Here is an 11434-nt window from a genome sequence, read left to right as displayed (position 1 = left end):
GGGTCAACTCTATATAGTATTGGTGAGATTGAATGATTATCATTGGTGTTCTTATATTATTTTCAGGTCATCTAGAAAATAAGATAATTATAGCAAAATAATAAAATTGTTTTGATATTTTGATAAATATATAAATGTATAAAACCTATTTTTTTCATTGAAAGAAAATGGGAAACATTTTTTAAACATTGCTAGATTGGTAGTACTTTCTTTGATTATTTCAAGTTATAGAAATCTGCACAGTTGAAAACGGGATAAATTCTACAAAAGTGCAAGAAAACAATTCAAATTAGCCAGAGCCCTGCTAAAACTTTTAATGTAAAATTTCTTTATTTGCACTGAGCTGTTTTACCTTCTTTAAGACCATTGGGACCTCTCAATGATGCATATGTTTCATACATCTTGTATTTTCCAGGCAGAAGCCAGACTTGGTTAATATCAATAAATACTTCTGTATTCCTATTGGCTCACTTACCTTTGTAATGAGGTATATTCTGTAATTCTTCCAGTGATGGTCTGAATAGTAGAGTCTTAGCTTTGTGTGTCTGAAAAGGTCTGTTTCATTCTTGAAGAATAATTTGGCAGGCTGTAGAATTATAGGTTCATAGTTTTTTTCCCTCCCTCAGCACTTTGAAGATTTTTATCTCATTGTCTTCTGTCACCTAATGTTACAAATAAGTCTGCCATTACCGTAATTTTCTTTCCTTTTCTAGATAATCTGTCTTTTCACTCTAGGATATTTGCATGACTTTCTCTCTATCCTCTAACATTTTTCAGCTGCATTATCATTTGACTAGTTGTAGATTTGTTTTATTTTTGTTTTTTTTTTTTTGCTTGGTATTTGGCATGTACTTTCAATCTGTGAGCTCATGTTTTCAATTCTGGAAAATTCTTAAATGTGCCTGCATATTGGAATCATATGGGGACCTATAGAAAATGCTGGTGTCTGGGTTCCACCCCCAGAGACTCTGATATAATTAGTCTGGGGTATTCCCTGAGCATTAGGATTTTTAAAAGTTCCCCAGGTGATTCTGATGTGCCACCCAGGTTGCCACTCACTGGTGTAGTTATGCATAAAATAAGGGGGAGAGTCCAGGTGAGAGAGATGAGATGGGTAGTGACATTGGAAATGAAGAATGAGGGGCACATTTTGGAATAAAATCACCTGAACTTGGTGACTTGGGTGTGAAGGTTAAGGATAAGGAAGAGTCAATGGTAAGTTCTTTTTTTTTTATCTTGAGAAACTAGGTGGATGATGTTTCCATAAACTAAAAGAGAATGTAGAGAAGCAGGCGAATGGGTACAGTTAACAAGTTTGGTTTGATGTGTTGAGGTTGAGTTATGTAGGGCACATCTGATAAAGGTGCCATAAGCACTCGGATATTTGAGTCTGGGCTGTTGGATGTAAATGTGGAGTCATCAGCATGTGACAGTAATAAATGTTGCCTTAGGAGTGGATGAAATCACATAGGGAGCATGTTATGGTGAAAAGAGAAGAGCGATCAAGAGTAGGAGGAAAGCTCACACCTGTCATTGCAGCACTTTGGGAGGCTGAGGCAGGCAGATCACGAGGTCAAGAGATCGAGAGCATGGCCAACATGGTGAAACCTTGTCTCTACTAAAAATACAAAAATTTGCTGGGTGTGGTGGTGGGCATCTGTAGTCCCAACTACTCGGGAGGCTGAGGCAGGAGAATCACTTGAATCCAAGAGGCGGAGGTTTCAGTGAGCCGAGATTGCGCCACTGTACTCCAACCTGGAGACAGAGTGAGACTTAGTCTCAAAAAAAAAAAAAAAAAAAAAAGATAGGAAGACAACCAGAAAAGTGATGGGATGAAGCCAAGGTAGGAGGAAGTTTCAGGCAGAGAGTAACTGGTACAATGAAGTACAATTGGAAGGATGAATTAATCTTGATGATAAAGAAGATGTTGTTTTACATTGAAAATGTTTTTCTAACCTGCTGTATCTTAACATATAAAATCCCTCCTTGTATACTAATAAAATAGTTCACAAAATATCTTAAAGAAAAGCCTGATTATATACTGAATCTTTTATTGGGAGTGAAGGGTTCTGGGGCAACTAGCGAACTTTGAAAGAATGATGGACGTTTGGACAACATCTATGAAGAATGGACATAGGAACTGACTAGAGATGAAGAAAGAATTGCTAGACAGTGTTGAGGCCATCAAGGATCCATGTGAGGATAGAGGTCAGATATTTGCAGTAGAGCCAATTGACATTGTTCTGCCATGTCAGTGGGCTCAGCAGCCCAGGAGTGTAGACCCGTCATGATGAAATACATTGATTGTAGCTGATAATTCACTGGTAGGCATGGCACAAAGATATGTGAAAAATTAATAGAGGCTCCCAGTGAAATATCCACAGACGTTATCATGGGATCCATGCAAATTGGGGAAGGAAGTTGAATCAGCAGTGCTGACCTGATGGTGTGAGGAAATGGGATGAAGTCAAATGACTGCAAGTGTTGAGATTAAAAATCCAGTTTAAGGGTAAGGGTGGTAAGTTTGGAGTTTGTAAGCAAAGAGGAATATAGTGGAACATTTCCAGATCTTTATGAGGTCCAAAGAGTGATCTAAACAACTGTATTTACATAGTTCACTGAAGTGGGTAGAGATGAACAGCAGTGGAGTGGAGGTCCAATGCATGGGTGACCAGATGTTAATGTTGGTATTGATGTTACCTGGAGTGATCTCAAAGGTCAGGTGGGAAGGAAGGGTGTCATCTATACTCTTTTTCACCATTTGAGCAGGGACTTACCTCAGTGCCTTGACTGTATTGGGATTTTAATTAGAATCTCTTTCCCCCTCTTTTATTTATTTAATTATTTTTATTTATTTTATTATTTTTTTGAGACAAGGTCTTACTCTGTCACCCAGGCTGGAGTGCAGTGGCATGATCTCGGCTCACTGCAACCTCTGCCTCTCAGGTCCAAGTGATTCTCCTGCCTCAGCCTCCCTACTAGCTGAGATTATAGGCACCCGCCACCACACCCGGCTAAGTTTTGTATTTTTAGTAAAGACGGAGTTTCACCATGTTGGCTAGGCTGGTCTTGAACTCCTGACCTCAGGTGATCCACCTGCCTTGGCCTCCCAAAGTGTTGGGATTACAGGCTAGAGTATTTATTTTTTAGATATTTATCACCCTAGGTGTTCTGAAATTTTACTATGATATGTTTAGGAGTGGGTCTTTTCCTGTTGATCCTGTTCAGTCAGATATATCTTTTGAATTCTGGGAAATTTACTTCTGTATTTGCTGTTAGTGTTCCTTTTTTCACTTTCTCTATTCTTTTCTTCTAAAAGTTCTGTATTCTAGATATATTTGACCTTCTGTTTCTGTTTTTTATATAGCCCTTAGCTTTTCTCTGTTGTGCTACCATCTAGAAGAATTACATAACTGGTGTTCCAGCTCAGCGAGTTGCTCTTCAGCTGTATCCATCCATTCAGCCCAGCAGTTGAGTTTTTAATTTTATTGATAGCAATTTTAATTTCTAAGATTGCTGTACTTTGACATGGAAGTATATTGCCATTCTTGTATTTTTTCTGAGAATATTAATTGCTCTTCTAAAGTTCCAAGCACTTCTAAAGAGCCATTGCAGGGAAGGGTGGGATGAGCCTACCACCAGCCGATCTCCAGTTGTGAGTGCTCCCTGGTTTGCCTTGGGCACATTGCCATGCTTCTTGAGACTGTCTGCACTAAACCACTCACATCATGGGGTAGATACCATGCTGTCTCTGCCTGGTCCAAGGTTGGCAAGTAGGAGAAGTGTAGAAGGGTTGGCCAGACTGGCTGCTTTCACAGAAGCCTGGTTGAACCCATAAGGTCAGTTGCCCTGCATTTCCAGCTCCCAGCATCAGCTACCTCAGAGCTTAGGATGCCTCTGGTTTCATATTTAGCAAGTCCTCTCCTTGAGTATTTCAAGCTGTGGTTTCCCTCCATCCAGCTGCTCACTGTTGCTTTCAGGGATTCCTTGTAGTTTCTGGTTCACAGAATGTACTTATTTTGCAGTATAGTTGTGGATTCCTTTTTAAAAATCTCTTTCTTTTTGTTATTTCTATGGATTTAGGGTAGGTGGAAGAAGCTGCAGCATGCCTACCCGACACCTGATTCGGCTTTCCCCACCACTTTTTTGTACTACAAAATCATGCCATCTCCCTGATCATTTGTCTTTACCTTTCAAAAACTCGGTTTAGTTAGGAGCTGAGATAAATAGGTTAAGTCAGTGGTTTCTTACTAGGCCTCAATAAAAATCGGGATGTAAAGGGTTTTTTCCTCATTGAAATACATATAGTTCATTCAGTTCATTGTGCCAGCAAGTACACTGGCATCTGCTCTTTTATGCCTCCCTTCTTTTTATTGCTGATGAGATCTGTGAAACCTGTCATCTTTCTTTGTGATTTACAAGATAGACTTTTCCAGGCTATGTCAACTGTTCTGAAGACAATGTTGTTAAGTATCAGATTTGGCAGATCAGATAGATAATGATGTGCCTTGGAAAGACTGGGCTATTGATGAGCCTCGTGTCAAAACTGATTGCCATATATGGGCGATTTTTCCTTTTCACTGTTTCCCTGGTTTCCGTTTCTGTGAGGATTTTCATGAACAAGGGCAGTTTTGATTCCAAATCAAAATTGTGCTCTAGTAACCGTGTCCTCTGCTGCTTTCACATGGCAGCATTTGTAACTGCTAATCATTCTGTGGCCTCCCTGAACGTGGACTTTAAAAGTAATAAGCACTTGGGAAACATATTGCCATTGAAAAACAATCGTTTTTGATTGCCATTCTGAAAACCGTAAATCCACCTACTGCTACTGCGCTTCCCTGAGACTGTTTCATTTGCAAGATTTGCTTCTCTTTTAGAAACACTTTTTGGGGAAACTTGCACAGAATGTGATCATGGTCCAATTCATTGTGATGAGCAGTTGAGTAGACAAAGCAAAGAAATAACTCAAGTGCTGAAACTGTTTCAGAAGAAAAGTTTCTAAAATGCATTCCCTGGGAATTTCTGCCATTGGATCAAACTCATTTCTATTCCCTTTATAGTCATCACATGTCACTCCTAGATCTTTTGGGAATGTCTGCTCCACCAAAGTATGACAGTGACAGTTCTGTTTTGAAACAATTTTTTCTGCTTATATTAATAAAAAAGCTTGAGATTTTCCAGCAGGACATTACAGAGAGGCAAAGTGCTGGCCCATCACCTCAGGATCAGCTGGATGCACCTGGGGTGCGTAGTCTCACACCCTGGGCTTGGGAAGCTTGCAGACTGACAAATTTAAGATGAAACTTAAAGATGTTTATAAAGTCAGATCTTTGTGGAATTTTCAAAGTCCCAGATCCTAGTGCATATCAAGATCATGTCTGTCCTCAAGGCACATCAGGGCATGTTGAAGCATATCTTCCTGGAATATGTGTAAAATTCATACTAAAGTTGAGTTTGGTTCAGTTTTTTCCCCAGAAAGAATAAATGAGTGATCCTTAAATATTTTTGGATAATCTGATTTTGAAATGGCAGCTTGTTTTCATTGATGCGTAACTTGGCTTTACATAACCAGGTTTATTTCCCACTTACGTGACATACACACTCCGGTTTGTGGGAGACTGTGCCCCACTGCAGACAGGCAGCCTCACTCGCTTGCCAAGGCAGGGGAAGAATGGGCATGGGTTCTCATACTCACTCTTCTCTGCTTGGTCCTAGAAGGAATGTGCTGCACTTCTGCTCTGCACATTGGCCGGAACCAATCCTGTGGCCCTAACTGCAAGGGGGCTGGGATGTGTAACCCGTCCTCCAAAGGGAGAGGGAACCAAATGTTGGTGATCCCTGGCAGTGTCTGCCACAGTTGTAAAACGTTTTGCGGTACTCTGTTCACAACAGAATACTTTTCTCCCTTAGTGATTGATAGTGAACATGACTATAAGAAAATATCTTTTGGTGGCAAAGTTTAAAACAAAATTATGGTCTTTAAAATACGTAAAATGTAAACTTTGTATCTAAGTCTTGGAGTGGTGAGAAAGAAGGAAGGGGTTCACTTTCATCTTGTCCTCTCACCTAAAAGGAGAAATGTGTGGGAGGGAATGAACCAAGTGTCTCCCTGGTGCCTCCTGGGAATATCCCCAGCACACTTCTGTGGGTATTGACCCCATTTTACGGCTGCCAACATCCACATTTTTCTGGGTGGCACAGCAGTTTCAAACCCTGGTTTGACTTCACTCCGGTGACCAAAGACTTTCCTCATCACCACAGACCTGTCTGCTGTCCCTGAAAGTCCCTTCGCTGCTCCTGCCTCATGTTGCATATGCATTTCTCACGGAAATAAGTGACTTGGCATTGTAGGCATTGCTGATAGGAATGCAATCTTAGCTTTTTAGGAGAAAAGGGAAAGACTTCGTAGATGTATTCATGTTGAATGTGTTCCTCCACTCTGGAGTCTGGGTTTCTTTAGAAAGTTAATAAAAAGCATTTCTAGAAAGCCTGGGAATGTCCTTGATTTGGACCTCAAGCCCCTTTCCATAGCAGCTGTTCTGCCCTGCCACAGCTTCCAGAGACCCAGACCCAGGTGGAAATCTGACAGACAGGAAAGAGATAGTTTTTAAATTTTTATTGATTTATTTATTTAGTTTTGAGAGATGGAGTCTTCCTCTGACACCCAGGCTGGAGTGCAGTGGTGCAAAGGTGTGATTATGGCTCACTACAGCCTCAACCTTCAGCCAGGGCAAGCAGTCCTCCCACCTCAGCCTCCTTAGTAGCTGGGACCTTAGGTGCATGCCTGGCTAATTTTGTTTACTTTTTGTAGAGTCGGGGTCTCACTGTGTTGCCTAGGCTGGTCTCAAACTCCTGGGATCAAACGATCCTCCTGCCTCAGCCTCCCAAAGTGCTGAGATTTAAGGAGTGAGCCACTGCACCCAGCTGAAAAGAAACAGTTTTCACAGGTTTTGACTTCTCACCTTATAAAAAGGTTTAGTGTGAGAGAAGTCTGTATGAATGACTATGCTGGATGGTGTCATTTTTGATGTGACCCCATACTATATAAGTGGCTAGTTTTGTGGGAGCCATGTGCCTGGGCTGTATTGATGGTGCGTTCTTTAAGAGGAAGAGCAGCGTGTTGACACTAGTCAAGAAAGCTCTGAAAGGTATGGGCACAGGTACCAATGGGGTTCGAAGGAAGGAGCAGACCCAGCTGGAGGTCAAGGCCTTTCTCCTTGGATGGTATGGACAGGAAACCCATGTGCATAGATACGTGTATGTACTCTCAAGAACAGAAAGTCTGGTCCGGTGGTAGTAAAGGTTGCAGGTAGAGGAAGTGGGTAGAAGGGAGGGCTTTTAAAACATAGGGCTTGGCTTCTCTTTGAGGATTTAAATGGCTACTGTACTCATGTTTCTTCTCAGGCAGGGCATGCTTTGGCTCAGGCAGGATCTACATCTGCCCATGGGGGTTCTTTTTAAGAGGCCTGCAAGTAAGACTGCCCCACCCACCACAGTTCCTGGTGTTCCCTTTATTAAGCAGCATCATTGTCAGGCTCTTATTTAAAACGAAGGCCGGGTGCGGTGGCTCACGCCTGTAATCCCAGCACTTTGGGAGGCCAAGGCAGGCAGATCCCTGAGTCGGGAGTTTGAGACCAGCCTGACCAACATGGAGAAACCCCATCTCTACTAAAAATACAAAATTAGCCAGGCATGGTGGCGCATGCCTGTAATCCCAGCTACTCGGGAGGCTGAGGCAGGAGAATCTCTTGAACCTGGGAGGCAGAGGTGGCACTGAGCCGAGATCATGCCATTGCACTGCAGCCTGGGTAACAAGAGTGAAACTCTGTCTCAAAAAAATAAAAATAAAAATAAAAAATAAAAACATTCTGAGTCTGATCAAGGTGTGAACTTGGGCTGTGGCAGAGAGAGCCAAGGAAGAGTCAGCTGTGGGAGAGAGAGAATGCAGGCTTTAACTCTGGGTAAGTTACTTGCAGACTGGGACGCTGGGCATGTTCCTCATGCTTTCTAAACTTCAGGTTTCTACCTGTAAGATGGAGACACAATACCACCTTTCTTTGAGGGCTGTTAACATTAAATGTGATAACGTTTCAAAGGCTTAGCTCATAAGGGCCGTCCAATGAAATATTAGTTCCATTCCCTCTCTCCTCATTCACTTCAAAGCATGAGTATGGAGCCATGACATTGGCATTTCCTTTGGATTAGGTTGCTCCCCTAATGTTTCTGTCAAAATAAGAGGAAGCAGAGTACACGAATCACTGTGCCTGCTGACACCTTGCCACAGCTCTACTTGTCGCTTAGTTAACAGGGAGCAAGTTCCTAAGGACATAGGACAGAAACTGGCTGGTTGTTATTATACTGATTAATTGATTGATTGACTGCAGGGCTGAGGGTTTGGCCAGTTCAGGCAGGGGCTGCTTCCATGGAGGGAAGCTCAGGTAGGGTGCCGCAGGATGACACGAGGCTGCTGGAGAGCGAGGAAAGGAGGTGGGAGGGAGGAGATAGGTTTTGTCAGCATCTTATTTTCACCTAGGGATGATGGCTTTGTCCTCATACTTTATAGTGTCACCACGGTGAGAGTGCAGTCTCCTGAGGGAGGAGTTACATTTTAATTAGCCACAAGGTACCTGATTTCTGATGTATCAGTCCTTTTCTCCAGGCCTCATTGTTTCAGATTATTTTTGCCCATGTCCTCCACTTGCCTGCTCCTTTCATTTGTATCAGAAGGAAACCACCAAGCAGCCTGGAAATCCTCTTACCAGACCTCAGGATATTAATTGTCGAGTTCTCTCCCACGGTTACACAAGTGCTGAAAAAGTGGTTCTCTTTCAATAGTGTCTTGTCAAAATGCCAGGCACAGTTTGTTTTTGACGTTTGCTGCTACTGTTAAATAATAGTCTTGCTTCTGTCATAGCTAATGTTGACTTGAAGGCATTTGGAGGGCATTTCTCAACTCCAGCCTTAACAGCAAGACCTGGGTCTTGACAGATATTTTTCTTGCTTGCCCAAGGCAACTGAGTATAAGGGTTGCAACCTTTGCTTTTCTAACCTCCAAGAAAATTTCAAATGGGTATGCACCACCTTAAGCCATAGATCCAGTTGTGTTCACACACACACACACAGACATAAACCCACAGACACAAAGACACACATACACAAGTTGAATTTCTTGAAGTTTTGCCATCCTAGGAATAACATTTAAATAAATTAAACAGTATCCCATATTAGGACCCCTCAAATCCAGCTGTTCTGCCTTGGTAAATCTCTATCAGTTAGAATGTCATACTTAATTACACATCTCTTTAAAAATCAATATGCATTTTTGTTGTTTCTGTATTTGCAATGGAGCAAGCCCCTGAACGCTGCTTGTCTAGCTGCATGCACAGCGTACCATCTGTCAGAGAGAAGCTGGGTTCTTCAGGCACAGCACTTTCTTGCATTACTATGTCCATTAGAAATTTCATTTCTGCTCCTTTTCCCACTTTTATGCAAAGGCATCTTTTGAATTTTTCCTCTCATGCCTTATAGGCGACGTGTAGAGACCTTCTTCTAATGGGATAGTTATTTCTGAAATGTTCACCATTTATGAGGTAATGGAGAGGAGGGCAAGAAAAGAAATGGGTAGAACGAGTGAGAACTGCACAAGAATTCTGTGGAACTGCATAGGCATTGGCATTATTTGCATGTGAAGAGGCCAAAAAATGCACAGTTGGTTTCAAAATAAATACCAAAGGAATGGTTAATTACACAAGTCTGTTTTGCATTTCCAGGAAAATAGAAATATGTCAGTCATTTGGGTTTCCAATAACTAAGGCAACTTGGGTTTGGAGGCTTATTTATATATGGAGTTGCAGATTGTAAGCCTAATGGTGTGTTCTGCTACACACTTTTCTGTGACTATCTCTATGTCCCTAAATTCCATTTCACTTTCTACCTTTGAGAATCATTTTTAGAGATTTCCAAAATTACAAAATGTGAGCATATGAATTGTTCTGTCATCACCTCTTACATCTCTCAATTTTTAGAGATTTCCCAAATTACAAAATCTGAGCATGAATTGTACTACCATCACCTCTTTTTCTTTCGTGAGGTAATATTATTTGACAGACTAATTTTAGATGTCAACAGTTTGCCTTCCTCCGAGAGGAATATGGGTTTCTTTACGATAAACATGCAATTATCCCATGATGACTCGTGTATATCAAACAGTCATTTAACTGACATATAAGACTCAGAAGAATGGTAAAGTTGGAAGAGACACTAAAATTCATTTAGAACAGTCCAATCTTGTCATTTTACTAATGCAGAAGCAAAGCCACAGATTGATTACATGTTTGTCCCAAGTTATACCACCAGTCAGTGGCAGAATCAGACATTTCAGTAGCTTTAGCAGGATGTTAATGTTTCAATTTATGAAAGATGGAAATTGAATTTTATAACTATGCAAGGTTTACAGCAATGTAGCATGTATGTTGACAACTGGTAGAAAATGGGCATTTATGAATTATGAATGTTTCTATTATGAAGGGCAATTATTACCTTAAGTAGTAGCTGGTAACGAGCACTGAATGTCTATTATATGCTTTACATATACCACCTCATTTCATGACCCCAATAAAGCCATAAGGTTGATATTACTATCTATAGAGTGTAAGGTCAGTACTTCATATGTGAAGAAACAGAGGCTTAGATTACACACAACCTGCTAAGGCCACACAGCTAGTATGTACAGTTGGGGATAGAGCTAGGCCCTTGTTCTTTTTCCCAGGATGCAATCTGCACTGCCTGTGGGTGTCAACACAGAAAGCTGGTGGAATCTGGTTTATTCCTCTACAATGTTAGATGTGGAATTTAAACATATATGTAGAAGTTATGCTCTTGCCCTTTCTAAACAAATGTAGGCTTTAATTGAGGCAAGGAACAACTTCACTAGTATAATTCTTGGAAAAGAAAGGAGTTCTGAGCCTGAGATTTACTATTTTGTGGTGCAGTAAGTTGGATGTCCTGAAACAAGAGGTGTGGGGAAAGATTTGCATCATGACTTATTAAAGTGGAAATATTTCTAAATCAAAGACTTGGGTTACTTAGTCTTTGAAGCAGAATGTAAGGTACACCTTACCAGATGCAATTTCATTTATGACTTAAATTTGAACCTCGAAGTCATTAAATATAGTCTTCAATTTTAAGATGAAGTTGGCATGTCCACAAGAAAATAACTATGAAATGCACACATCATTTTCTCAATTTTCATTAGACTTGCATATGAAAAAAATCACAAGCATTATTTATGAAGTCTGAAGTGATTTCTGCATACTTTGATCTTTTATATTTTGACATTCATGACCTTAGTGAAGACAGGATAGTAAAAATATGATTAGGCTAATTGTCAGATCAAGGACTCTGATTAATGAATATAAATGGAAGAGGTTGATTT

Source organism: Chlorocebus sabaeus, chromosome 10 (assembly GCF_047675955.1).
Source record: "Chlorocebus sabaeus isolate Y175 chromosome 10, mChlSab1.0.hap1, whole genome shotgun sequence".
In the NCBI taxonomy this organism is placed as follows: Eukaryota; Metazoa; Chordata; class Mammalia; order Primates; family Cercopithecidae; genus Chlorocebus; species Chlorocebus sabaeus.
The sequence above is the reverse complement of the archived record's forward strand: the minus strand, read 5'-3'. Positions refer to the sequence as shown.